This window comes from Spermophilus citellus, assembly GCF_964194105.1.
Source record: "Spermophilus citellus genome assembly, chromosome: 7".
In the NCBI taxonomy this organism is placed as follows: domain Eukaryota; kingdom Metazoa; phylum Chordata; class Mammalia; order Rodentia; family Sciuridae; genus Spermophilus; species Spermophilus citellus.
Genome location: NC_138188.1, coordinates 130,517,962 through 130,541,894, shown reverse-complemented (window position 1 = coordinate 130,541,894; position 23,933 = coordinate 130,517,962).

Below are 23,933 nucleotides of genomic sequence, written 5' to 3'. Positions count from 1 at the left end.
CCATACAATGAAAAAAATCATAGATACCTGGCCAATATTCTCACATACACAACCTAGAACTTCCAGGGTTTTAAAGAGAATGATATATAATTTTTGGCTGCAGGGGAATGGAAACCAATAATTCTCACTTTTCTTCCTCAAGTATGAACCACTCAACAAAATATTTCGGAAGGATTCCCAGAAATTATTGTAAGATCCAGCAATAAATGAGAGTTGTCTACCCTGTTGTTGAACTTCCCATCTTCCCTGTTTTCCTAACCTCCCACCTGGCATGCTGTTCCTCCCTCTGTTTCACATACTGGTGCCCACATAAAGTTTGTACATGCAAGCCTACCTTAGGTTTAAAGAGCATCTGAGGTAAGACAAGCTGGTAATTTTCTGCCTATGTAATTAAAATCATTTATCATGCAGATTCTAACATTAATTTGTTCTTTATACTAGTTCAAAATCATTTGAAATGCTGCTGCATTTTAGCTATTCCAGTTATCAATGTTCCATAGGCAAAATTTTAAATTATTATTGGGGATTTTATCATCAAAGATCACTAGTATTATTTTAAAAAGCTACATAAATATATGAAATGTGGTGGTGTTGTATTTATTTTTCCAAAACATTCTTAGAAACAAGAAACCTCCTCAAAATGGGCGTAATCTAATAAATTAATCAAGACCAGGCCACAGCTGCATGACCTCAACAATACCTCCAGATGCGCCTCTGTTGCCTGCCAGTAGGCAATCTAAACAGGGAGCCAGCCGAGGCGACACCAAGGAGTTAGCAACAGGCCCTGATGCTGTGAATAGAACATACATTCAGACTTTGGCATCTGGTTCCCACTTTTGCCAAATGTGCCTTGTTTGCATTCACAGCTGTTAGATTTGTTTGTTGAAAAGGGATAGATCAGGGGGAAGAAAGAGATTGGCGAGGGATATGCCAGCTTCTGTGGGAGCCAGTGTCAAGCCAACATGCAATTTACTCACAGATAATTATCTGCCTTAGAAAATCCGTTGTCATTTATTAGAATAACTGTGGTGTATGGTATGCATGAACTTCATGCTATAGCCATCATCTTTACACTTTATTGTAAATTACAGATTTATAATTGTGCCAATCTAATTAACACCTAAAGAGCAAATGCCTCTTCATTCGTTTCAAATAATAAAATCTGAGAGTTTAGAATGAATTAATAAAGGCAGGATCTCATACATTTTTCTAATCATACATATAAATTTTGGCTTTTCCTTACATATTCATTAATAAAATACCTATATGTTGATACGTGAAATTATTGACCATTGAGATGTGGCTCAATAATTTGTGTAATACTTAAGCCTCTGACAATGATCATAGTTGTACTTACTCCAAGATATATTTCCTTGGCCGATATATATTTTAAAGTAAAATACGAATACATTTATTTCTTGTAATAATGGGCATTATAAACATATACTGAATTCAGTTTTTTTCATATTAAAATATCAGAAAATACCTGAAATTGTCATAAAATGTGGAGTATACATAATTGACAATGTACTGCAACAAATACTATTGCTATTGATCCTTTTTTGTTAGTTTTGAATAAAATCACTGATACTCCATATCAAAGAACAGCATATGGGAGGAGGGATGGGTAGATAAAAGTTGCTCCATGGGCACTAAAATTGTTATACAGGAGTAAGAAGATCTGGAGCACCTTGCACAGAGGAGTGACATTAGAAAATTAAGACAGAGGAAAGGATTTTCAATGTTCTCATCAAAGATAAATAGTAAATGTTTGAGGACATATGTTTACCATAATTTAAACATCAGACAATGTATATCTGCATCAAATTACCACATTGACAAAATTATAACATTATACCCCACTAATGTGTACAAATTTTATGTTTTTTTAATTTCTTTTTTTTATTTGTCAATGGACCTTTATTTATTTATATGTGGTGCTGAGAATCAAACCCAGTGTCTCACACATTCTAGGCAAGCACTCTACCACTGAGCAACAACCCAGGTCCCCAAATGTTTTATATATATATATTCATTTTAAGGAATAGTACTTTATTGAATAAGTTTTATTCACATAAAAATAAGCTTTAATCTACAACTAATGCCAGATTATACAGCAAAAAGCAATTTTCTTACTTTTCCATACTGATGGAAAGGTTCCTACTAAGTGAAAAAAAAAGCCATAAAATTATATTCACAAATATAGTACTCTGTCTCAAAACATTTCACATGATTATTCACAATACTAACACAATAAGAAACAGTCATTCTTGAGGTTAAGTATAACAGTAATTTAAAAATGCAGGATCTAACAGAAATTACATCAAAGCTTTTGTTACATCAAATCAAAAATGCAAATTTGTTACTAAGTACAGACAAAATGGCAAAATATACTTGTATAGTAATTTTAAATGTTACATTAATGATACATAATAAACATAGTAAATGCCAAAAATCTGTATGCATATCTGCAAATGTCAGGCTTCAAAATACAATCTTACCACCCAAACACTAATATAGTATTGTCTAATTTGAAGACATACATATTTAAGATTGTCCTATGTATCAGTTATAAAGTGTCAATTAATATTTAGTGAAAGGTAGGGCATAGCAGAAAGAATAGTTTGAAAACTAAACATTTGAGACCTCCCATCCCAGGACAAGTAGCTTTGGTGAATTTTCTCACCTTCAAACTATATCCCAGTCTGGGCTCTGCCACTGATTAGCTATGTAGCTTTGAATAAATTACCCCTCCTCTGAGTCTCAGTTGCTTCACCTGTGAAATGAGGGGGACCTCTCTAAAATCATTTCCAACCCAGACATTATGACTGCCTTTCCTGCTAGATTTGTTTTTTCCCCCTCCCTTTGGTTAGGAACTGAGATTGGGTGGGGTGAGTGTAGTGAGTGTATATAATATTATTTGGCCATGTGTATTTTGATATTTTGTTGTTATTTAAATTTTAGTAGTTTTTTTTTTTCTGTTTCCATTTTAGTGGATAAAATGTGTGTTTTGAACCCTCTGAAAGGAAACAATACCACCCCAGCATTAGTTTTATACATTGTTCCCTTTAGACCCAAATTATGGTTTCATTTCTGATTACTTACATGTCAAATGAAAAAGGGGTGGAATGAGGGTGGAATAAATTGGATAAATTGTGTCTTTGCCATTAGAATGGGAAGGAATTGTTTGATAGATATTTTTAGTCAAATTGGCCTTTTTTTAAAGGTAGCCATTTCTTCATCTATAAAATGAGAATAATACTTATCTTCTAATGTCATGAGAGTTCAAGGAGACCATATCTGTAAAAGCATCTGCTAAATTAATTCCTATCCTAATACCCTTTTACCCCTCTGCAGGTTTGCCCTGAACAAGAAAATTGACCTAAAACTTAGAAAAAAAATCTTACATGGTAACTCTTTCAGTAACTGTTAACTTGTCCTTTTTTTATTTCTCATAGTGTAGATGTAAACTGAAATAATAGGTCAAACCCTTTAAATATCTAAAGTATTTTGAAAAAAAATATTAAATTCAGTTGAGCTTTCCTAGTAGAAACAATTGACTTGGGCTGGGGATGTGGCTCAAGCAGTAGCGTGCTTGCTTGGCATGCGCGGGGCGCTGGGTTTGATCCTCAGCACCACATAAAAATAAAATAACGATATCGTGTCCACCGAAAAATAAAAAAATAAATATTAAAAAAAACCAATTGACTTATTCTCACCCTAATAATCCATTTAAATTTGAAACTTATACACTTAACACAATGTGGATTTCTTTCTTGCTATAATAAAGCCAAATTTTATATTTTTATGTGGCAGTTAAGTTAAATTTTAACTAAAATATGAGCAATACAAAATGTATCATAGTTGGATAGTGTGTATAGTGTCTATCATGTGATAGGAATTCTAGAGTTTGTTTTCTAGGAAGTCAACTTAAAATTATCAATTTCCCCTCTTCTTACTCTGAATTCTTACATGATTTTATACTGAATACACTCTAAGCTTGAAGGTTTTATAATGTATACAAGACCTCTTGTTGGAGGTTCCTCATGAACTCAGAATGGAGTAATAAATTTATGCAAAAATAATTTAATTTTTTAAAAAAATGCTTTGGTCATTGAGGATTAGGACTTAATGAAGACTTTTCTAGTTTAAAATGAAATCTGGGAGATTCAAACCATTATTATTTCCTGCTTGGAAATAGGCCTAGAAATTCTAAATATTCTCAGAATCGCCATTTTTCTTCTGAAACTTTATGACCCTCTCCTTCCAAAAGTTGTTTCAAAGGAGAGATGGGAAAAAGAGATTCACTTTGCTCATGATAAAGGGAGAGTATCCCGCTGCTTTTATGATAAAAGGAATAAAAAAATATATCTCTTGTCACAACTTTCCTCTTCCTTTGTGATTAAAGAATCTTTTACGATCATAGGGAAGTCTCCCCTACTCTTGTGACAATAAAACTAATGACAAGGACCCTGATAATAAAAAGAATACATCTCTTCTCCTGTGTTCTTTTTTAGAAACAACACGTAAGTGAGAAGTCCACACTGGCCATCCTATTTCAGAATATTCTGAAAGAATGTTCATTTCTTCAGCTAAAGCTTCTTTGGGTAACTGGGTTGGTATTGCCCATCTTGTCTAAAAAAAATAATAATAATAACCAAGTCTGGAACTCATGTTTATACCAGCAATTATTGAGATCAATGTGCTGCTAGGACCAGCAGTATATCAAGCTTGTTGCCTCCCTACCCCATAAACTGCTTTTTTTTTTTTTAGTGTGTTTTTGTGTGTATGTGTGTTCATGTGCCTGTGTGTATGTGCCCGCGTGCATTTGTGTGTGTGTGTGTGTGTATTTGCCCAGGCACAGACTGATGCTTGTGGAGTGTCTTTATTATTCTTAATGATTTTATATGTGTTCTTTAAAATTGATTTACATAATAGTATGGAGGTAACTAATAATATTCAGAATAACAGAAATATGGAAAGTAAACAAACATGTAATGGCCAGTAAGGCCAAAGTAATATAAATTAAACTAAAAGTAACACTTACTCTATTGACTTGAATATTTTTATTTGTTGGTTAAAAAAAAAAATACCAAGCTCCATCAGTTTAAAAAATGCAAGGTTGTAATGGCTATGCCACTGAAGTCATAAGTTAGATTTGGCCTATGAACTCTCACTCCCACCTTGAGAGTCTGCCTCTTTCACATTTGGTTGGTCTCTCCTGAATTCTTTCATAATGGCAATATGCCAGCAGTAACAAGTCATATGCTTTCGTTCTTAAGAGAAAAATAAATGCTTGTTTTGCATAGTGAGAACAAGGTCCTGAAATTTGCTTGTATTCAATAAACCAAACCAGACATCTCTGCCTATGTAATGTCAGGAGATGAATGGATTGACTAAATCCCTTATCTTGGATTATTGCTCATTATAGAACTAACCATCATTGTAGTAAAAAGGTGATTACAAGGCTGCTTAACTAAAGAGACAAACAGAACAACTATACACAATGGGAAAGTTTAACTTTTTTTTTTTGAAATTTTATTGATATTAAGAAGGGAGATAGGCTGGGTGTGGTGGTACATGCTTGTAATCCCAGTGGCTTGGGAGGCTGAGACAGGAGGATCCCAGTTTCAAAGCCAGCCTCAGTAAAGGTAAGGCACTAAGCAACTCAGTGAGACCTTGTCTTTAAATAAAATACAAAATAGCGTTGGGGATGTTGCTCAGTGTTTAAGTGCCCCTGAGTTCAATCCCTAGTATCAAAAAAGAGGAAAAAAAAAAGAAGATATCATTAGGTGAATAATTAGCTCTTTTGCCCAGAATTTCCAAAAATCAAAGCAAAATAGGCTTGAGTTTTCAGATTTAAAACTTTTCTGAGTCTATAAAACAGTTATTGTTATTTTTAAATCAACTAAATTATAATGTATTCTACTTGCATATTTTTGAATTTGTGGGATTTTATTATGATTTGTGTTTTATAATTATTTACTCAAAAATAATAAAATAGTTACTTAACTTTGGGCTACAAATATTTAATAAATTTCTTAATAACATGAAACTTCTAGTATCTTTGCTCATTCCTCCTTCTAGGAGAAAATCAGAAAAAATATATACAAGTACACATATATATACAATTACTACACATCTATGTGCACAAATACAATATATATGTACACTATGTATATGTGTTTGTACCTAATACACATGTGTATAATACCTGCACACATTCATTCATATTTGCAAGTGACCTGGAAATACTATTAACCTGTTAATTTTTCACTTATTTTCAGTAAGTGATAATCTTTATTCTGCAAAGAAAAAATGTATGTTGAAAGAATATTGCATTTTGGAAACAGTGTTGTAACTGAGACCTCGACCACTGTTTATTATTCAGGGCTAGTGGCCTGAACTGTAAATCTGGGCATGTAATATTAAGGACAGGGTTGGAGCTGTCTGATTTGAAGCATATAAAGTCTTAACTGCCATAGATAATGTCAACCCAAATTATTATTTCCATTTCAACACAGATTATAGGACAGGAAGACATAAATGGAAATTAAAAAATAAATTCAGCACATATTTCAGAAAGTACCTTTTCATGTGGAGAATAATAAATGCTTAGAAGAGCCTGCAGGCAAAGTTGTTGAGGCAAAAAGCAGGAATGTCATTCAAGAAACAATTAGATGCCATCCTTGGGGAAATGGAGTACTAAAAAGAATATGTCTTGATGGACCAAATGACCTTTATTCTCTCTCCAAAAATCTCTCATGTTCTTATAATTCTAATCGAGAAATATTTCAGCAATTTGGCCTCCAGCAATGTCAATTCTTACCTGAATTATTCACCTCACCAGTTCACTGCTGAGGAAGAACCTTTCTCATAGCGCTACAAAGATTGCATGTTGACCAGATGTGATTCCCAATGCTGTGGTTCATAGGCATTTTATTCACAGAATGCCTTAGGTCTGATACTGTGAAAAATGCTTTGATTATAGAATAAGCATCTTTAAAGCCTAATGATTGAAATGTGACCCAAAATGGAGAAGAGTTTAAATAAATTTGTAAATTACAGAGGGCATGAAGATATTTAAAACATTTTCTTGGTAATACTTATTCAGCTTTTCTAATGAGTTGTATTTAACTTATTCTAGTAGAATGCAGCCTATATCATTTATTTCTTAATTATTGTCATATATGTTAATGAAAAACTGTAGCTATGGATTTCATTTTGAGGAAGCATATTATGAAAATCAAAATAAGAAAATAGGAAACTAAAAAGATGTTAGTCACTTCATAGTTCATCTATAAACACCTTCAATATTTTAGAAGGTAGCATTTGATACTGAAGAAATGTAATGTACAAACAAATGGGGAAAATCAGATATCTACCTTTTCTTATTTTTGATAGATTTAACAACGCAGAATTCTTGAACTAAAGGATATTGTGACAACTACAATGCCCATATTATGTTCTTAAAGTGATATTCAGTAAAAGGCAAATAAAATGTTTCCATTTGTCATCTAAATGGACTCTTAGAGTTCCCTCTCAGTATCACAAATTGGAATTTGGTGGTATACTGACTGCTGAGTGCACATTTTCTAAAGCTGTTGGAAGATCACTACATTGGAGAATCCAAAGCAAAACAAACAACAAACTTCGTCCATATAATAGAGACTATACTAGGTTTTCAAGAATTCTAAAACTTTTAAGAATTCTCAAATTCTTGATGTTTGAAAGAATCAATTTCTAAAATTCTAGAATTCTTTTAAGGATTCTAAAACTTAGAGATTAAAATAAAACCCCCAAGACATTCTTCTTCTCTGTCATGGCATTCACTTTGAAAAGGGAAAATTGTAGACTAGAACAGTCACTAATATGGCATTATGTAAAAATGTGAATATGTAACAGATGTGATTCTGCAATCTGTATTTGGGGTGAAAATGGGAGTTCAAAACACAATTTGAGTCAAATGTATGAAAGATGATATATCATGAGCTATGTAATGCTTTAAATAATCAATAAAAAATACTTGACATTCTTGAAAATAGAATTCTGTGTTCCATTTCTAGGAGGTCTAGGTAAATATGACTAACACACTCCAACTGAGAAGTATTAGAAAAACCCAGCAAGCCACAAATACCTTTTGATAGCATCAGAGAAATTATGAGACATTGAAAAATGACAGTCATACTTGATGAAAAAGAAAAGAGAGAACAGAGCCTAGCATTTGAGGTCAGTTATCTTTCATAATGCTTCTACTATTCTTCATAATATGGTCCATGAACCATCTGATAAACTCTGGATTGCCTGTACCAGTTAGTGAAATAGTAGAGAGACAATTTGCCAAAAAAAGTCTAAATGGATTGGAAGCATGTAAAAAGATGCTTTACTTTTTTAGTCTTTAGACAAACAGAAATTGAAATCATAATGAGAAACAGTCATCACTACTGACAGGAATATAAATTAGTGATACAGATTTACAGAATTAAACTCTTTTCCTGAATGCTGTAGAATTGAACTTATGCAAACTTTTGAGTCAAGAACTCAAATGCTTGCTACACGCCTATCAGAAATGAGTCCACATTTGCTCTAAGAGACATATACAATGATATTAATAACATCTTTATTTATAGCAGTGTAAATCTAGATCCTAATATTTTCATTAACAGTAGAATGCATAAACAAATATTATATCCATATAACAATCACCTTACAGAAATATAAGATAACAAATTAATGAACCTGGATAACATAGATGAGTCTCAGAGGACATTAAATTGGAAAAATATCAGATTTAAAAATACTGTACATTTTAGTTATATAAAGTTAGGAATCTTATTAAACTATTCTATGATGTTAGATGACAGTATAGTGAGGAGGTGAGGAGGGAGGGAGCAGTGACTGGGATTGGTCATATTTAAAACCTCAAGGTTATAGATTCTTCCTATAATCTGTATAAATATTTCCCTGGTTGACAGTCCAAATGAGGAGACACTTTCTAATATGATGAAGTTGAATTTCTCCATATTGTCATTTACAAATGATACAGCTGATGCCATAATAATAAATATTTCTCTTCTTTCTATAAGACTGGCGTTATGTAGGAGACTAGCATAACCAAGCAGCCTGGCCAGAGATTTAGGTTGCTTCTCAAAACTTTGTGTTGTTCTGCACCACTGTTTTCCTAATTCTAAAAGTAGTAAATTAGGATGTGCCAAATCCTTTCAATGTCATCAGAAGCCTGTCCCTGAAGATGCAGCTGTGACATTGTATGGTTAAATTTGTGTTTTAGTTCTTTCTATCCTAGAGTGAGCATGAGAATAAAAGTTTATCTCACACTCTGTCTACAATGAACAGGGTAGAAAACCTGTAGCAAAAGCCTACACACACACACTCTCTCTCTCTCTCTCTTTTTTATTTATATATGACAGAGGAATGCATTACAATTCATATTATGCATATAGAGCACAATTTTTCATATCTCTGGTTGTATACAAAGTATATTCACAGCAATTTGTGTCTTCATACATGTACTTTGGAAAATGATGTCCAACACATTCCACCATCATTTCTAACCCCAGGTTCCTTCCCTTCCCCTCCCACTCCTCTGCCCTATCTAGAGTTCTGCTAATCCTCCCATGCTCCCCCTCTCTACCCTACTATGAATCAGCCTCCTTATATCAGAAAAAAACATTCTGCATTGCTTTTTTTGGGATCAGCTAACTTCACTCAGCATTATCTTCTCCAACTCCATCCATTTACCTGCAAATAAAGCCTACACTCTCATTAAGATTACACTCACTGGGCCGGAGATTTGGCTCAAGTGGTAGCGTGCTCTCCTGGAATGCGTGCGGCCCAGGTTCGATCCTCAGCACCACATACAAATAAAGATGTTGTGTCCGCCAAGAACTAAAAAATAAATATTAAAAAAATTATCTCTCTCTCTCTCTCTCTTTCTTAAAAAAAAAGATTACACTCACTAAGCCGGCTGCAGTGGCACATTGCACTGTAATCCCAGTGGCTCAGAAAGCTGAGACAGAAGGACTGCAAGTTCAAAACCAGCCTCAGAAAAAGCAAGGTAAGCAACTCAGTGAGACCCTGTCTCTAAATGAAATACAAAATAAGGTTGAGGATGTGGCTCATTGATCAAGTTTCCCTTAGTTCAATCCCTCCAACCCTCCTAGCCCCCCTCCCCCACAAAAAAATTACACTCACTGATCCTGAAGATAAAGCTAGTGAATTAGGACATTGAATATATACATTTTTGTTTTCCATGATTTAGGGAGATTCAGGAATGTAGAGCCCTATCAATTCCTAGACAAAAGTGGTTAAAAAGGTCATTTCTTAGGTAGATTTAGAAGCTTTGGTGCTTCATGTGTGAGCAAATAACTTTCAGAAAGAATTTACAGATCTGGCTTTATTGCTAAAGCAAGTCAGAGGAAAAGGCTCAGGAAATACCCAAATTTCTATATAGTTTCCTGGTGCTCTATTGTATGTCTTCTGTATGAACTTTCAGAAGCAGCCTAGATAGAAGATCAAAGCAGCTTTAAAAAGTATTTAAACACATTGTATGGAGAAACTAGATGTGAATACTATCCTAGGTTGGGTAGCTCCTGGAGGCATGCATATGAGTATGTAAAACCACCTCTATCTTCTATAATCTATGGAAGCTAGCAAAAGCCAAGTCCCTTTCATTCTCAGAACTTTAGAATTCAGTTTCTTGGATGGAAGATGAAAAATGTGGAATGCCTAATGTGTGGACAATTTCCTTCCAGGAAGTATTGGCAGACCAGGATGTATCACCACAGTGAGCCAAAGGAAATAACTTAGGGAGTACTTAGGTTCCCATTCAGTTCTCAAGAGGTTGACTGTTTGTTAAATCCATAACTCTGTAGTACAGGTGAATTAGAAACCACTATTAGATAGCAACTGGAAGAATGTATAGCAAAGCGCTATTTCAGGAGCACCCAGGAATTGTGCATTTCAGTGACTTACGTGTGCATAAATAGTACCTTTTTGTAACTTATATGTCACTAAAATTCACAGGTAGGTGTAGCCCCTGGAAGTGCTCACATGCGTGTTTAAAATCAAATTTTATGTTGTAATCATGGAAGATTTCATGTCTATATGATAACAAGTTTAGAATGCAGTCCCTCTGGTGGGAGTTATAAAATTTGAGGAATTTATTGTGTGGACACACTTTTTTTCAGGAGAAATTGGTAGACCCAGATTTAATGCTGGAGTGAGCTATAGGAGAAGGCTTGTGAAATGACAAGCTATCAGTCAGGTTCCAGAGACTAGTTTGTCAGACCAGTTAAGTGTCTGATGCTGGTTGGTTAGAGACTTGAGTGTCAGCAGCATACAGAAGAATATGCTGGCATATCACTTCATGGCGATACTAAGATTCATATGTTTTGGTTCCTTCTCTGCCCTGATCACAGAGAAGGAAATCTCTGTAAGTGCTCATGCTCTTACATGAAGCTGATAATTTGTTCTGTGGTCCAGAGACACTTACGTATGCCTAGTCACCGCTTTTCCTAAAGCTATGTGAATTAAAAGCTCTAGGAAACATTAGAGTTAAGACCCTATACATCTGGCCCTAATTTTTCTCTTCTTAGGCAGAAAGAGGTTGTTAGAAAATTTCTGTTTGTATGGCCTAGAGAAAGGGTGCCATTTGTAACCAAGTGTGCATCAGCTTTTTCTACCCATTTGATCCACATTTTGTCAGTCATCTATTGTGCAGGTGATGTAGTCTGGATTTCCTCCCAAATCCCTGTGTTGAAACTTAATTGCCAAGTTATGGACCTTTAGAATGTGATAAAGTCATGAGGGTGCAGCTTTATAAAGGGCTGAAGCTTATGAAGGGGCTGAAGGGAAGTAGTGATCATCCCTTTTGTACTTTTGACCTTTCTTCCATGTGAGGACACTGTGGTCATCTCTTCCAGAGGGTGCAAGAATAAAATGCCATATTGGAAGCAGAGAGCTGCCCTCACCAGACTCCTTGGTGACACCTCTATCTTGGACTTTCCAAACTGCATTACTGTGGATCATTTATAAATTACTGGTTCTATGATAGTTTGTTAGAGTAGCACACAAATAGACTGACAGTAAGAGACACTCAGAAAATTTCTAACTTTCAGAGAAAATTGACTCTATAGATACTTATTCAGAGCATTTGTGGGTAGGGAGAAAATCAGGAGACTCCTATCTTACCTTGCTTCTGATTTCACTCCTTGAATATTTCTTCTTTTCTGACATAGGTATTGAACACTTCCTATTTTTCTCTAAGCTCTGATGACTTTAGATAAATTTTATTGTGTTCTAAGTTCAAAATACTTGTTTAATTTTTCTTATGTCTCCATTGTCACATGTGCTACTTAGATGTGTGGTTTAATTTCCAAAAATTCAGTAATTTTCCAGTTTTATCTTTATTATTATTATTATTATTATTATTATTATTATTATTATTCCTATTTTATTGTATTATAGTAAAAAACTACTTTGAGCCAAGTCTTGGCGACTCATACCTGTAATCCCAGCAGTTGAGGCATGAGAATTGAGAGGGCAAAGCTAGCCTCAGCAAAGGCGAGGCCCTAAGCAACTCAGTGAGACACTGTCTCTAAATAAAATACAAAATAGGGCTGGGGATGTGGATCAGTGTTCAAGTGCCCTTGTAACCCCAGGTATCTGTCCCCTCTCCAAACAAACAAAAAAAAAGAAACATACTTTGCATGTTTACCACTCTATTACATTTGACAAAGTATGTTTTATGATTTCATGTGAGGGTATGAGAATATGTATTCTGCTTTTGTTACATGTAGTGTTTTCTAAATTTCAATCAGATCTAGTGTATTTCTAGTCAACTGTATCTTATTAAACTCTATCCACTTGATCTAACACAGATAAAAGTGTAGTAAAGTTTCAAAATACAATAATGATGTATCTGTTTTTATTTTCACTTACATATGTATTTCCCACACAAATTTTGATGTCCAATTATTTGTTGCACATATTCTTAAAATTGGTCTGTCATCATGGAATATTTTAATTTCCATGTTCTGAAGCCTGCATTGTTTAAAATCCATGTAGTTACTTTAAATTTATTATGATTATCATTATCATGGTTCACTTTTTGTGTTTCTATCTTAAATCTATTAGAATTTTAAATGCTAAAGTATTACAGTCAACAGTTGTGTCTTTTTAAATATTCACTCTGAAAGTATTTGTATAGTTGATGTATTTAGACCACTGTAATTGAAAATGATTGCTGATATAATTAGATTTTTATTTTCCTTTCTTTTGGTGGGGGTACCAGAAATTGAACTAAGGGGCACTTAGCTACTGAGCCATATTCCTAGACCTTTTTGTATATTTTTTATTTAGAGATAGGGTCTCACTGAGTTAATTAGCACCTCACTGTTGGTTGAAGCTAGCTCAGAACTCGCGATCCTCCTGCCTCAGCCTTCCAAGATGCTGGGATTACAGGTGTGCACCAAGGCACCTGGCAAAAATCTTTATTTTCTATTTTATTGTTTCTTTTTTCTTTTCTGTGGTTTGAAGTTCCTCTTTCACTTTCTGGTGAAAGTTTCATTATAATTTCACCTCATTTCCTCTCAGTAATCAATTTATTTATCTAAAAAAATTTTAGTGTATTTCCTAAAGTGTAAAATATACATTTTTAATTAATATAAGCCCATCTCTTAAAATATACAATTCTTTTCACCTTTTGTGCAGGAAAATGAATTCATAGGATTAAAATTCCTTTTTCCCTGGTCACTAGTGATATTGCTCGCTTGTTGCTCTTGTTCATGGAGTATATTCTCTCAAAACATTTATTCCATTATTGTACCTTCATAGTTACCTGTTTTAGTTTGCTTTTTTTGTCACTATGAATAAAGATCTGAAAAGATCAATTTAGAAGAGGAAAAGATTATTTGGGGCTCACAGTTTTAGAAGTTCAGTTTATGGTGGAGCTGACTCCAAAGCTCTGGGCCCATAATAAAACAGAACATTTGCGGTAGAAGTTCAAGGCAGAGGCCAGCAGCTCAGGACACAACAGCCAAGATGCAGAAAAAGAATTCTGTGGGCTAAAGTCAAATTATAAACCCCAAAGACACACCCCTGAGGGACCTACTTCCTCAAGCTACACTTACATCCCTACTACTGTCCAGTTAATCAGAAACTGTGGATGAACCTGCTGTTTACATTATAGCTCTTGTAATTTAATCATCGCTCCCCTGAACATTCTTTTATTGTCTCACACATAAGCTTTTGGGAGATACATAGTATCTAAACCATAAAATTACCTTTTAGCTTAAGAATAATATTTATTCATATTTGTTTCTTCTAAACATGTCTCCTTTTTTAAAGTAGACTTGCTTTTGACTTATATAATTTTCTTTCCAGAAGCATAATTTGTTACTGACGCATCTTAAAGGCAATGCATTTCCTTCATTTCTGTTTGAGGAAAGTCCTTCTCTCTTCTTTACTTTGAAAGGAAATTTGATTGAATAGAGAATTCAAGCCCAGTGGTTTGGTTTGCTTTTTTAAAATTTTTAGTCCTTGTAGTTACACATATTAGTGGGGTTCATTCTGACATTGCTTTGATAATGATTTTAACATATTAAATATCACACTCTACTATTTTTGCTTGCCTGATTTATACAGAGAAGTCCACTGTAATTTTTTATTATTTCTTCATAGGTAAGATGTTTCCCACTTTCTTTCTGCAAGATTCTCTCTTTGTCTTGAGTATCTACCACTTGAATATGCTATGCCTAGATGTGTATTTAGTGGTATTTATCTAAGTTGAAGTTCTTTAAGATTTCTGAATCTAACATTTTGGTGCTTGTTAGTAGTATGAAAAACTCTTGGCCATTATTACTTAAATATTTCTTCTGCTGCATTTCTTTTTATAATGTTTCTGATGAGCTAATTGCCCAATGTTATGTCATCTAAAATGATCCAGCTTCACTTGAGTGTTCCACTCTATGGTATTATTCTTATATCTTTTTGCATTCCAGTTTGGAAAGTTTCCATTGACAGTCTTCAAACTCACTGATGCTTTCTCTTGTGCTGAGTATACTGATGAGACCATTAATGGCATTATTCATTTGTATTAAAGTGCTTTGGATATCTATCATCTTATTTTGTTCCTTTCTTAGAATTTCCATCCCTCTGATTACATTTCCTACTTATTCTTGCATATTGTCTACTTATTCTTCAGTGCACTTAACATATTAATTATAGTTATTTTGGAAGACTTGTCTGATTAATCCCATAAGTATGTCATATTTAAGTCTTGTTCTGAAGCATTTGCCTCCTCAGACTATACATTTTTATTGCTTTTTGATATGTCTTGTAATTTATTTTTGTTGAAAATCAGTCATGCTGTACAGAAAAATGGAGGTAAAAAAGTGTCGTAAGTTTTATGTTAATATGACTAGAAATTGGACTTGAATTTAATGTTTATTTTAGCTAAAGCTGTCCTAGGCTGTGCATTATTCTAGAGTCCTTGTTTTTGTTTCCACCTTTGGACTTTGAGTGTATGGTTTGCAACCCTTTCACTTCTAATCCAGTATTTGTACAGTAGAGCTCTCTTGGGATGGTGAGGTGTGTTTTATAATCTTACAACTACATCTGATCTTTTAGTAGTCTTTTGTCTTTAATCTGTGACTTGAGATGTTGGTTGGTTGGTTGGTTAGTTGGTTAGTACAGTTCCCTCTCTTTTTGGTGAAACAAGAGGTTAGCTGGAGTGACAGGAATGCCCTATTCTATGGCTATAAGGTAGGACTCCAGTGAGGATATTTCTCTTGGAGAGGATGTCTTTGTTAAGATAAGCTGTACAAGTATTTCACAACTATTGCTCTTCTTTTTACACTGTGAAATTTACAAAGGGACCCTTTTTCAGATATTTACTGTGAGAACCTTATAAAGTTGCTGGAAATTAGTCTGTATAGATGTCAGACCTCTGATGACTGCAGCCCCATCTCTCTTCATGTTGTTCTCTATGCAGTGTTCATTCACTAATTCAACAAAATTACCATTTTTTTGTGCCTTTACCAGTTTCGCAGTCCCATGGATTTTGTTTTCAGTAAGCAGATTTGAGCAGTGATTCTCTATTCTCTTTTTCCTCCAGATTCCAGAGTGGTAGCTTGTCCTGCAATCTAAGCTGTTTTGTTGTTGTTGTTGTTTGTTCATTTTTTGTGAAACAACAATAACAACAACAGAATCATTGATTTTCAATTTGTCCATATTTTTCTTGGAGGACAGTAATGTCTTCCAAAGTCTTTAAATATCAAACTTAAAAGCAGAAGCCTTGAAAAGATTTTTAAATGTAAACACAGGGTAAGTGTAATTTTGTGAGGACTGGCCACATGTTGGTGAATGTCTCATGGATGAGGGTTCAGATGTGTTAGTGTTCAGTTGGGGCCTTTGGGAACCAACTTTTAAGACTAGATTCAGAGTGAAGTTTCTGGTTATTTATTTATTTATTTGGTATGGGAGTTGAACTCAGGGGCACTCAAACACTGAACCACATCCCCAGCCTTATTTTGTATTTTATTTAGAAACAGGGTCTCACTGAGTTGCTTTGTGTCTCACTTTTGCTGAGGCTGGCTTTGAACTCACAATCCTCCTACCTCAGCCTCTTGAGCCTCTGAGATTATAGATTTACAGTACCCAGCTTCGGAGTAAAGTTTATGGGGTTAGAATAACGTTTATGTAAGTAAAAAGCAAAAGCAACCGAGAGAGAGAGAGAGAGAGAGAGAGAGAGAGAGAGAGAGAGAGAGAGAGAGAAAGGAAATGATGCATAGGGAAAGACTTTGAAACATGATTCAGATATGATACCTATGAAAATAATGAGGTGGAAAAGAGGATTGTCATGGAGTGCCACAGAGGATAAAGTAGATCTGAAAATATTTTAGTCATCTCAACACAGTTTTAGAGCAAAGATTGTCCAGTAGGGGAACACTACACCATACAAGAATGGCCAGCTCATAGCAGTTCTGAGGACCTTTAGATTAAGAACATAGAAACAGTTCTAAAGCTGAGATGGATACTAAAAATATTAAGCCTGGAGACTAGCAGCTCCATAGAGACCTTGCAGAAAAACACCCTTTTCTCCCCTGAATAAGCATGTAAGCCACACATCTCCATGATTTTTACAACTTTCTATCTGGGACACATGCAAATATGATAAGAGAAGTAAGCCAGTTATCTGGCTCCTTATCTCTTCTAGAAAACTCTGAGTCTTAATTCTTAGTCAGTATTACTTTAATAACATACCTAAAACTGGGTAAATTATAAAGAACAGAAATTTACTTCTCATAATTATGGAGGCTAGGAGGTCCAAGGCCAGTGCATCTTCAGAAATATTGCTTGGTAAGGGTCAGGTTCTGCTTCCAAGGTGACACCTTCATTGAGTGTTCTCTGGAGGGGAGGGATGGCAGAAGGGGCAAAAAAAGAGGCAAACTCCTCGCAATAAAACCTTCTACAAGGACACCTGATCCCATTCATGAAGGCAGAGACCTCACGACTCAGTAATATCCCAATGGTCTTACCTCTCAAAAACGATTGTTGTTGGAATCGAATTTCAACATAGATTATACAGTAGATAAACACATTTAAGCCATAGTATCTTCCTGTGCTGATTCTATAGCTACAAGGATCCTGTTAAATGAAAGTCACTCTTCATCAGAAAAGGAGTTACAGGGAAATCCCAACAGAGTTCAAATATATGGGCACATATAGAGATCACAAACAACTCACTGCTGTAATATTGTGTGTATAATCTAATAATATACACAGTTCCATGATCTTTGCCTTCTTTTGCTAAATTTTGATAATAACATTAATGTCATAGAAAATTGACTACAGACTTGATCTAAAAAATTATAGATTCAAATATTGTATTATGTAATTCATATTAAATTAGAAAATATTCCTGTTGATTTATTTGCTTTTCTTGAAAACATACTTTGTTTAAAAAAAATTATGAATGTGTAGCTTAAACAATCAAATAGCCAAATAAACATAATTCTACCACCAGTTTAAAGGATGTGTCCTCTTTATATCAGAGACATGTTTAAAAAGGCAAGCAGAATTTTAAAAAATAAAACTTTTTGCATTTTGTCCGTATTAAATTTAGTTAAGTTGAAATCTAGTTGCATTAGAAGGTTTTTTATGTTTTAGGTTAAAAATAAAATATTTGGTTTTATTCTGTTGATTTTGACATGCAAATCATTCACTGGAAGATTGTCATCAATAAAAATTATAATGAAGAAGGTGTTTTGTTTACCTGTTCTTTTCTGTAGGAGCATTTTTATAGGGAAATGAGGATTCAAAGAGTAGCTTTAAAAAACAGATTTTAATTTGAAATAAACAAATCCCTGTTCAATTTGTAATTTGTTGATGGATTTACAAAAGAGAGACATGGCAAAATAGTCTCTCCCTCATACTGTGAATTTTGTTTATGCAAAAAGAAAAAAATGAGGGCTGAGTCTGTAGCTCAGTGGCAAAGCACATGCATAGCATGAGTGAGGCACTGGGTTTGATCCTTAGCACCATATAAAAATACACAAATAAAGGCATTGTGTCTATCTACAACTACAAAAAGAAATTAAAAGAGAAAAGGGGAAAATGATGGTTGTTTATCATAGTCATTTATAACAAGCACATGATTGTCCAGTCTGGATAGGTAAATTGCAATAATGTACATTTTCAAGATTGAAAGGAACCTTAGCCTTCATGTGGCCACAGAAAGAAGTTCATGCAGAATAAAGTATAATCATTTCTGGCCAACATAATAAAAAGCAATCAATATTTACACCTGATTTTTTCTAGCCTTTTATTAAAAAATTATATTTTGTTTCAGAAATTTTCTGTTCCTGTTCCAATATCTCAATCTTAACTGAGACTATTCCAATGTCCCCTCTCTAGTGCTTCCTCTGCTTCAGAAAGTCACATCTCATTAAACCATGGCTCCAAAATCCCTGTCTTAGATGAGATGAGATTAGTTTTTACCATCATCATTCAACATTTGAAAGATATTCAAATGGGAATATTTTATAGACCAAACAACTTTTGAAATTCAGTGAATGTGTTTTTGACAGAAAGGTAATGATTGAGTCATAGGCATAGATAAATTCTTTCGAAGAAGAGAAACAATGAGAGGAAACAATAACCCAGGGCTTGGTTTCAATTAAATAAAATATAGAAGAGGATGAGCTGGCAAAGATGCTCAAAGGGCCTGGGGAAATTAATAGAGTGACTTCAAATGAAGAGAAAACTTCAGTGAAGCAAAGTACACTGTAGTTAAGTGCTCCCAGGAGTAAAGACAAATAATGAGTAAAATTTTTTTTATATTTGAGATGTGAAATTGCTTTTACTAGAAAGATGAGTTTCCGAAGCTGCAATGAGTTGGATCCATAGGTAGAAAATTCAGTGAACAATCTATTTACATGGAGGATTCAAAGAATCTATATTCATTTGTTAGATTCAAAAGAATTTTTTTATATTTGATCCTCAGACACTAAACAAAATGTTTTAGACATTTGTATTTAGACATTTAATGGATAGTGTAACCTGAAAAAAATTCAAAGATTTTACTTTTCATTTTGTCACAAAATCATATAATGTACTTAAACCAATACAAAGTAAATATGAAAAATAGATCATCTTTTGTATGCAGTCTTTTATCTTAGGCCAAATCTTATGCCATAAACTCAAGTAAGCATCTATTACCTTGTGTCTAAACTGATATAAAATTAAAACCCTTTATTTGAATAAAGGTAACATGGAAATAAAGTAGACATTACCACTAATCATAAACATTATGACTACAATTAAGGAAAACTATAGTCTATTTGTTGAGGAGATATGCTATTATGTTGGATTGATTGGACATGATAACTCTTCACTCCTTATCGTCTTTGCAAACCAAAGCAAGTTATTTTCTCTAGCTAAAAACATAGTTTTTAAATCTGAAAACTGGGTATAATTATAAAAATTGTATCATGGCATTGGCAGAAAATTAAGCTAATCCATGTAAGCACTTAAACTTAATTGGTTATGATAGTTATTAAATACTTATTTTACATAGCACCCTTAAGTATAATCTTACATCTTTTTTAACCACTCCTTGAAATACTTACTAGTTGCTAAAGTTGAAGGACTTTAGATGACTCACTAATGACCATAGCTCATAAAAAAAAAAGAAAAAGAAAAAAGAAAGAAAGGTGCAAATCCAAAAATTAGCTTTTCTGTGTACTGTATTAGTGGCCTAGAAGTCAACAGCTTTTCTCTTCTTCTCTCTGGGGGTCAATTACGGGTTTTAATCATGCATAGGAAATCTGCAGACATTCGAAATCAAGGGCATAAAAACTATTCAAGTACATCCCTGAATTAATTTGTTAATGTGACTTTCAGCCTTCATTCTCCCTGAAAACAGATTATTGAGAAATTACTAATGTGTATTGTCTCTTTATTCTTGTTATTTACAAATATTTATGAAACAAAAAGTAAGATAGGATTCACTTTATAGGCTTAGAAGAAACAAACTGCTGGAGCTGCTGGAGAAGATAGACTTGCATATTGCATGAGGAAAAACACTGAAAATGATCTGATCTCTACTGTTATGTTCTGCCTGTTCCACTTGCTAAGTCCTGCTCTTTGTTATTTTGAAACTTGCTCCACTTTCATCCTTTCCCATTCCACTCTACATTGCTTTTTTTTTTTCTTCAATAATAAGAGAAGTCAATGATTTAGGAAAGACCCTGATACATATTTGTTTTATTTCATTTCCATAATGTCCCTATAAGGTGGTGTGGTTCTAATTTTATACAGGAGGTATGCAAATTACCCATAAGTAGGAGACCTAATAATCAGAGTTTAAAAACAACATTCTTCCCTCAATCCTGTGTTTTCCAACAGATTAGAATAGATTTTTGTAGGGGATGATGGTGCACACCATAATCCCAGCATCTCATGAGGGTCTGAGGCAGGGATATCACAAGTTCAAAGCCAACCTCAGCAACTTAGTGAGACCCTGTTTCCAAATAAAAAATAAAATGGGTTGCAGATGTAGCTCAGTAGTTAATGTGCCCTTGGGTTCAATACCTGGTACAAAAAAAAAAAAAAAAAAACACCTACAAACAACAATCAAACAAAAAAATATGTGCGTGTATGTATATATTTTTCTTTTCTACTGCCTTAATGTTTTCAACATTATTTTTTGATATGACAGGGAATCAGACACATGTTTGGGGCATTATAACTCAAGCTATAGGAACTGGCAATAAAGCTAATTACCAAAGTGGCTTAATTTGTTCTCTAACAGTAGGCAAAACATTAACCCAGAGAAATGGTTTGGCATATAGGTGAGAAATTAGAGATGAGGAATCCTCCTAATTAAAAGTCCAGTTTTTGTCTGCAGGTAGTAAATGATATCCAAAATGAACCATTGTCTCAACACAAGAGGATGCTTTTATTAGAAAACTGTGGTTAGATATGCACACGGTGTGTGGAAACAAGTTTTAAAAGCAATGATGTAATAAGTGGGTGAAAGTGTTAATATCTTATCTAGTATTGTGTATTGAGTTATTTGTTGCTATGTTCAAGGCTTTGAATAAGAGTCATATCTAATAAAGGTAAGAGAAAATAATAAATATCCATATAAATATGGAAAATTATATTTTACACACAGTATATATTTAAAACCCAATGGATTTTATGGTTAAAAATTGCACAGAATTGGGCTGGGGATATAGGTCTTGTGCTTGCCTCACATGCACAAGACCCCAGGTTCAATTCCCAGCACCACACGCAAACACACACACACACACACACACACACACACACACACATATGCACAAAATTATAAAATTATTAACTTAAATTGGAATTATTTATAAATATTAGAAAATCATTAAGACTGAAATTTTCATTAAAAATCCAAATCATCTAACACCATGATGCAGAGAAATTTATTGAATTTGAAAATCACTACTCATGCCTTTTGCAATTCCTTGCAACCATCTAATTTTAATATTTTTCACACCTTTTACCATTTTTTAAAATCAGTTATTTTATTTTCCTATAATAATGTTATAAACTAAAATCTGAAGTTAAGTGATCTTAAACAAGTATACTAATAAAATGAAAATTTTGACCTTAGTTATACAGCACATATAATTACTGATTGTCAAAGTAGTTTTTATTGCTAGCAATAATTTATAAAATAGACTATTCAAAAGTTGAAATATGAAAATTATATTTTTAAGTAAACTTATGGCATTTTTTTAGGTAAGCTAACAGCATATTTTAATTGGGAAGGTGACAGAATCTTAAACATATTTAAATGATTTGCAAAGATTCTTTTAGCTAAAGAGATGAGAATATGCAAAAATAAGAACAGGAAGTTTTTCAATGAATAATAAATAGATATATGTTTGCAAATAAACAGGATCAACATGGGTGAGCCTAAAATGCAGAGTTTTGTATGCAGAATGGATTTCCCAGGAGAAACTAAGATAACAATCCAATTAGGCTGTTACTATATGTAAATGAGAAACTGTAATTTAAGCAACCACCATAAGGATGAAATCCAAAAGCAAACTAGTGTATATCTTGTTTTGTTCCAAACAAGTCAAATTATATGTTGTCAAAGGAGGAGGTAAGCTTCAGGTGATCAGGAGCTAAAGGGAATTGGGTAGTAAAATATAGTTGATGATGGATGGCTTTTGAGTGTTAGCAGAAAGCCATATCATCACTTCACAATTAAAAATTCATTAAACTTTGGAGGCCAGGATAACATTTAGTAAATAGAAGCAGCATGTGAGAAATTTGAATGAGTATAAGGGCTTAATAGAATAATCAGTGCTCAAACTAGTATACCTCAAAATAGCACTTCATAAATATTCATGCTTTGATAGTTATATCACTAACTAAATAACAAAACTATGAGTCTTACTATAAATATTTTTAATATTATGCCATTTATTTCAATTATGGTCTACAGTATTAGTTAAGGCAAAATATTCTCCTGAAATGGAAAGAATATTCAAGTTTAAATTCTTTCTCTTCTAGAGAGACATTTTTAGAGTCCACCAAATAGATATGTCCTCTTCTAAACTCTCAAACCATCTTATTTACAACTTATGACACATTCGTATATAGTGAACCCATGGGGCCTACATTCTTATGTACTTTGGTAAATGGATGTTACCCATTTCCCTCCTTTTCATCTTCTTCCTGTCTTCATGTTTTTATTAATACTCATTCTGGGCTTATTTAAGCTAGTGCCCACAAGTCTAAGAAAAAAATGTATCTGCTTGCATTTCTCATTTATTTCTTTGTTTTGCCACTACAGACATATGTATACATCTTGTGTTTTTGCATAATTTTGTAATCAAAGAAATATAATTTTAAATCATGATATTTCTTATAATCCTACTGGACAAACTTTGATCAAATAAGCACATTGTACTCTTAAAACTTGCCTTTTAAAATTAAAACCAAAAAGGGGGAATCTAGTCTCTCTCATATTAACAATGCTTTAAATACCGTTTTTATTTACAATTAATGTGCTTGATGTGCAATGCAAAGTTAATATTCACAATTGGTTGTCTGCTTTGGATAGACATTTTATTCCCAAACAGTCATTGCTAAAAATTTATGTAAAATATAGGGTTCAAGACCCAGTATGACAAGACCCTATGCCTCTGATCACATGGGGAAAAGGATAGACTGCTATACTTACACCAACAGGTCCTGTTTAGACTCCAGCTTGATGCGTGATATCTATCAATTATGAATGGACTTCAGGGACTTTACAACCCACTTTCCACTTCCCAAGTTTTGTTTGATCCTGGATGAGGAGAGTTCCACCAAACAAGAGGACAATGATCACTCCCCTCAGAAGAGAGGAAACATTAAAG